This window comes from Pleurodeles waltl, chromosome 7 (genome assembly GCF_031143425.1).
Source record: "Pleurodeles waltl isolate 20211129_DDA chromosome 7, aPleWal1.hap1.20221129, whole genome shotgun sequence".
Classification (NCBI taxonomy): domain Eukaryota; kingdom Metazoa; phylum Chordata; class Amphibia; order Caudata; family Salamandridae; genus Pleurodeles; species Pleurodeles waltl.
In genome coordinates, this window is record NC_090446.1 from 480,929,747 (window position 1) to 480,936,409 (window position 6,663).

A 6,663-nucleotide genomic window follows, 5' to 3' on the forward strand; every position below is an offset into this window, starting at 1 on the left:
TAAAAATACTGTCAATAAAACCATCGTGAAGTTAAGTATATTTAGGAAATTATAGATGTGCTATTCTTTACTCTACATCTCCATACCTAGTGGAAATATAGGTCAAGATACATGTATTTGGACTTAAGTAGAGTAAATATGCTTCGCTATATATACTTATCTTCACAAGATTTTTTATGTCAATATTTTTCTTACAGTATATTTTTAGAAAGGTATTTAGGACTTGATATTCTGGTACTATACCTCAGGATGAGAGTCAGTCATTGTCAGTCTCCATAAATCTCTACATTCCGCATTCCATTAGCAACTTCTTAACTGAGCCGCACAACCCAGCTACCTCCCCGGTGCTGCTTTACCTGTTCTCAGATCTGCGGTGAAGCAGTATGGAAGTCGAAGTGAAGTCAAGGTATATCACATCTGCACCTCTGATTTAATGGATTCCCCATATTACCCTAGTAGAAGAACTCAATTGTATTAGTGAGGCTCAAATTGTACTCTGCAGTGTCAATAATGAAGGCATTTAAGAGTGTCAAACCATGAAGCGATTCCAAGGTCTAACCACCCTGGCACCGTCAAATCCTGATTAACTTGCTTATAATACAATAGGTGGCTTAATTGGTTATGTTTCAGTGGTACAGAGAGACCCACAATGGCTTTGCATGATTACATCAGCCATCTAAACGATAATGCTTATGTTAAATTTACGGTGCACACCAGCAATAAGAAAATATGTCTTTTGGACATCAAATGTTATGCCTACGAGCTAAACGTGAATCCAGAATGTGAAGTAGTCCTACGGAGGTCAATTCTGTTCTTTATACATTCTCAAACATCAAAAGGACCGTGTGGAGAATTCATACACATTGAACATAAATGTAGTCACGTGAATGATCTTCTGACCCAAGCCTTTTAGGCTTAAAACACTTCAGAAATGGAGGTAAACAAATTTCATGGTAGGGCCTGGTACCAGAATATCGTAACATAAATATAATCTGGGAGAATTATCCTGGCCTAAATATAAATTACATAACTTTCACCCTTTGGAGTTAATAGTGTATAATGTACATCCAATGTGACAATATTGCTGTAAAGTATATTTAGGACACAATATTTCTGTCATATATTTTTCAAATTCTGATATACAACCCACGTTAGATAAGAAGGCTGAACAAGAACAGTTTACCACCAATAACAAAAACAGGTCCTAAAGTCTTGAGTCTCAGTGTGCAATAGGTTCAGATTTATTTAAAATGTTTGAGAACTAACACAGCAAATTGGCAAAGTTTTACTAATTATAAGACTCATAACCAATATATTTATTAACAAGGTACCTACTACATTTTTGGTACTTTCTAAAGAAGAACCACTTCTCATCTACCTGGTTGCCAAAGACAGTTAATAGAGCACACTGCAGCAACACAGTTACATGATCTCAAGAAGAACATTATGTCAGTACACATCATCCAGTAATACATTTCAGTTTTAAGGGCAGGGGTCATGTGACCTTACTGGTGTTTGGTTCCAAACTTTGAAATTACCACAAGTGAGCCACTGGATCATACACCTTTATTTAATACAAGATGGGTTTATTGAGGAATCTGATTTGCATGTATTCTTTTGCTAATTGATTTAAGTTTTGTGCTAGTGTCTATTTAGTTGTATTAATATTATCAGAACCACCTCCTCCTGTACCTAGGGCCATCCTGCAAATCCCAGTTTGTTTCCAAGATCGTTTTGTGACCGAATTATGACAAATGTCTATTTCCTTATTTGTTTTTTCTAAGTTTAGCCTTGAAAGGGCATCCTTTAGTGAAAATGAGTATGGTGAAACGTATTGGCTACTTCGGGAAAGAGAAACTTTAAATTGTAAGTGCATCCAAATGAATTTAGTAAAATGAAATTTGAATATTGTGTTACTTTGTTATGTCATGAACTAACTCAGTGAAAAGATACTCCTTACATTGGTCCCACACAATAAGTAGGCATTGGGCCAAAACTTCTGTATGCATTCCTGCCATTGGTTTTCCATTCTGTGGTATAATTAAGATTGGCCACCAAAGTACAGACAAAATACTGGTCACAAACCGTTATATACCTGAGTTGAGGAAATAACAGAAGTTAGAAAGTAAGCAAGGTGCCGATACATGATGTATATAAAGCAGCTGTATTGAAACCTGAGCATGTCACCTTTTTTGAATATCTTCATTTGCCTGTATGTTGAAGAACTCAGACTTGTCTGGCCTGTCTAAGTGTTCGCTGTCAGTTTTGAAGAGATTTGGTGCCACAGACCAGGCACCAATCCACGAGGCACCACAGTTGTCATCTCCTTCTTCCAACACAAATCTCTCCATTTACCTGTGTCCTGTCCCACCAAGCACTCAGTCAATTCCTAACCCTCCTTCACGTCAAGCTCCCATCGGATATTAAAGCTGTCCTGCTGATTAATCCATCTCCAGTATCCTGCCCCATCTCAACTGACGTCCAGTTCTGTCACACGCACACCTCTGCCTTTATGCGTTTTGATGTCCATCCACGTTGAAAGAACTAAATTCGATTTTTCTGTCCTAATTTCTCTTTGTTGAGGATTGTGCTAAGGATCCTTTGTCTTTCCCTTCTCTAGGAGTTGGAATGTTACTCCCTTATAAGATATAGACATTTCCATAACACTCTAGAGGGTGTTCTAAATTATCGGCGTCGTAATATTGGCAGCAATGCTATTAAGATAGAACAGTAAATCTATACTTCCCTGTGTATGCTTGTGTTGATGATATTGTGCAAATCGATATTTTGCAATTAATATTGTTGCTGTTCGATATTTTTGTAATCAATAGTTTCACATGCCCCCTACACGATCCCTTCTTTTACTTTGGAAGTTGATAAGTGCGACACTGTAAATTCAAGTGTCCCAGAGCGTGTTATGGTTGGGATGTAAGCTAAGCGCCTTCACTACAACTGGTGTAGTATGTTTATTGTTTTTCCTCATTCATAACATCAGTAAAATTAACAGTGATTATAATACCAATAATAATTATAACAAATGACTGTAAAACGTTAATGCAATAAAAAAAAACATTTCTCAGTTTACGTAAAGTGCTGACGTTATTAGTTACAAGTACAAATTAAATACAATACAAACAACTTTGAATGAATTAAAATGTCTCTGTATTTTGTCAAGAGCATAACACGGGTGACTTGAGTATTATGAAATGTCTTCTATGCGGGTGTTTATTGCAATATCTGCAGGATATCGGAATACAGATCTGAGTAGTGCGGACTGCAAAGAATAATCTGTCCTCTAAGATTGAAATCAGAGCTCTGCCACAGGAATCCATAGTTTATTATTAATAACTTGTTTCCATGCAGCGCTTTGTGCCACACTTCTGCCATCTTGATGCGCTGTAAATAACAGGTGTTACAACTAACCAATTTAATATACTCATTTTACCTCCCTGGTAAGGGTGGACGGCTGAATTGGCCTGGCATGGATTCCACATCTTGACCTGCACACTAAATGACCTCCTTTTAACAATGACCCCATAATTAATTACATAAGACACACCCCTACAAAAGTAACACTATATAAAAGACCCTCACAACCCTCATCACTTCCAGTTTTAGTTGACTCAAGCCCTACGCGATAATACAGTTGACTGGGCCAAACATGGCAGGAGGGCGGGGTTGAATATGGTGAAAACGTACTCGGAATAATACAATTACCGGTAAATAATTGAAACATTACTGCGTATTAACTCCCCATCTTGCCGACTCGTGAGTGGGAGTAGAAGCAGTTTTGAAGAAGGAACGAAAAACAACGTTCTGATTTTTCAGCTCAGATTACCAGGGAATTTTGCACCCATTGCAGATTTTCTAAGGGTTGACAATGAGATGGCAGCTTTTATACAACGGGCTGTAATATTTAATTAATTTTGTATAGCCATGCGTATAGCTGGAAGCTGCTTCCTGACGTCTCTGTAAAAGCCTTTGTAGAGGAACGTATTTACCATAAACCCTGATGAAGATTTATCTTTACGGTGGCTGTAGTCCCAGAAAGACACCGTAATGGCTGTTTGCACCTGCTGCAGAGAGAGACGTGCGTAACCGCAGCTCGTCCTCGTTTCCGCATTTCATCATGTTGAGGTTAAATTGGGGTTAATTCACGTGCGGCAGAATCATTTTTAAACGAGGCGCCATACATATAGAAACAACGGCGTGGCTCCCAGCACAGAGTGGGGATTGATGTGCATTAACAGGGTCGTGTGTGGGCCTGCAATTGAGGAGACGAGGCTCGAGGTGCACTGGCTGAGCTGCTGCGCGCGAGCCCAGAGACTGGAAGAACAGATGCGCAGTGGGCAAATAGGGGCCGCGAAGGTCTCATGACATGTATTTCAGGGGCATCATAAGTCAGGGCAGAGGTGCCGTCCTGGAGTTGTTTTCAAATACTGGAATGGCTTGGGGGAGGGGCAGTGGGGTGTTGGAGACGCTCGTACACCTCGAGAGGCGAGCGCGGGTCCATACTGGGGCTGCAGTTCACGATTGAGGTCACACTGACCGTGTGGGAGGACCCCTGCTTTTCTTTTCCCTCTCCCGTGCTCATTGGCGACTCTCGGCTCCCCGCCCCCTACTGCTGTCACGCTGCCAGTAATGCAATATTGATTTTCCCATCACAGCCCTGCAATGCGAATAGAGGGGAGGAGACAGGAGGTGCGCTGGGAGGGAAGGCGGTAGAGTGAGAGAAAGAGGGATAGAGGGAGGACGGCGGAGAGGAAGGGTCGGAGAAAGAAAGCAGAGGGACTTAACAGTAACGGGAGGGAGGCATGGGGGGTAGAGCGGAGAGAGCAGCGGGGTTGGTTTGTTGGAGTGGAGAGATGCCCCAGACAGAGCAAAGAGGCGAGAGACAGGAGAGTGAGGATTTGACAAGAGGAGGGTGGGGGAGTGGGGGGGGGGGGGGGGGGGGGGGCGTGCATGAAGAGAGGGAGGGCAAAGGAGTGACAGGGATATAGCCCCGGGTACATCGATCTTTCCGACTCGAGCTTGGATGATCAGCGCTGTGCTTCAGGTCACGTGAATGTCTTTCTGGAATTCAATACACCAGATCTGTCTTGTTACTTTTCATACTATGGGTCTGGTCTAAAATTTGGCCATCCGTCCCTCAGGGTGGTGAAGGGCATTAAGTCTTGGATCCCTTGAAGACACTCAAAATCTAGAGATTGACTGCTATGTTTCAGGCTGCTACTCACCAAACTTTTCGGTTTTTCAGAAATAAACACCTAAGTGGTAGTTTGTTTTGAAAAACACACTTCTAACAACCTGACACGCTGGGAGACCCCCCCCCCCCCCCTCCCCCCCCCCGGGGTGTAGAGTAATTGTTTTTTTTCTTTTATGGACTGCCGAGTTTTCCAGGGTGGTCTTAAACAGAAAAGAACATCATCCCTTCTGGTCTAAATAGGGCTGCAGCCCCTACTTCATCAGTATGTCCGTATAGATTACAAACGACATAGTCAGCAGGGACCCCACAGTTGGAAATCTGATGGTCCATCCAATTTATAACAGAGCAGGAGGGCCGATGATTTGATGGAGAGGGTGCTCCACTGTTTGTAGCTGAATACCCTGTTTGGCAAACTCGAAATTGGGCCTTACTTCAGGTTTATACTTGGCAGAGCAATTGCTTAGATGCACAGATCTCACACCAAGGAGCAGACCTATTTGTTCATCAGATGAAACAGCAGAACTACCTATCTCAGACCAGGCATCAAATTTAACTATCGCTCAAATTGCACTGATTTTACAGTCCCCAGCTTCAGACCTTTGAGCTGTTCCTCGAATTACACAGATCCGGCATTCCCAGAGGTCAGATTCGCCTCTTTGTGTTACAAAACCATAAAGCTTCATACAACAGCACAGGCTCATACAACAGAGCTAGCTATACGTCATGTGACACAATGCTACGTGCTCAAGCTGTGACACAATAGAGATGCATTTTAGACCACAAGGAAGTTAGGGGTCTGTCCAGCCCCTCAGCTTAAGGTAACCAGCTCTCCTGAATTTGCAAAACAGTCCTGTTTTTTCACCATCTCCGCCGGCAAATATTTTAAATTTAGCATGTCTTGGTTTTCACTTGTCCTTAATTTGTAAAAATTTACATTTGAGGGGCCCAAGGTCTTTCACCGCAACTGAAAGCATACACAGCCACTGCTGGCATATGGCAGGGAAAGGATTGCTTGCAAGTCTGACAGTTTGGATCAATCCAGGTCACAAGGTGGTGCTCTCTGTCCATTTTCCAGCAACGCCGTCACTAGAGCAATTAACAATACCGGAAACGCCAGCAGAAATTAAGCACTTGTTTTCACAGAGTTGACTAAACACGGAGGAGAATGAGATAGCAAAGCCCAGCAGAAAGCAATTCAGTTAACGCAGATAATACTACATGCGCAAATTGCATTCAATCTCTCTTGGTGTGTTATTTGTCTTTTCTAGGTTGGTGATTGCTGTCAGTTAACTTATTCTGTGCCCTATGGTGGATGCAATATTGTAGTTCTACACCTATGTCTATGGAGGATCTTGACTTTTATTTTTGAAAATCTTGTCACCCTGTCTCTGCCCCCACTTACAAACAAGCAGCACTTCACAAGCAGGAACTACAAAGCGAGACAGGGGGCAACTAAT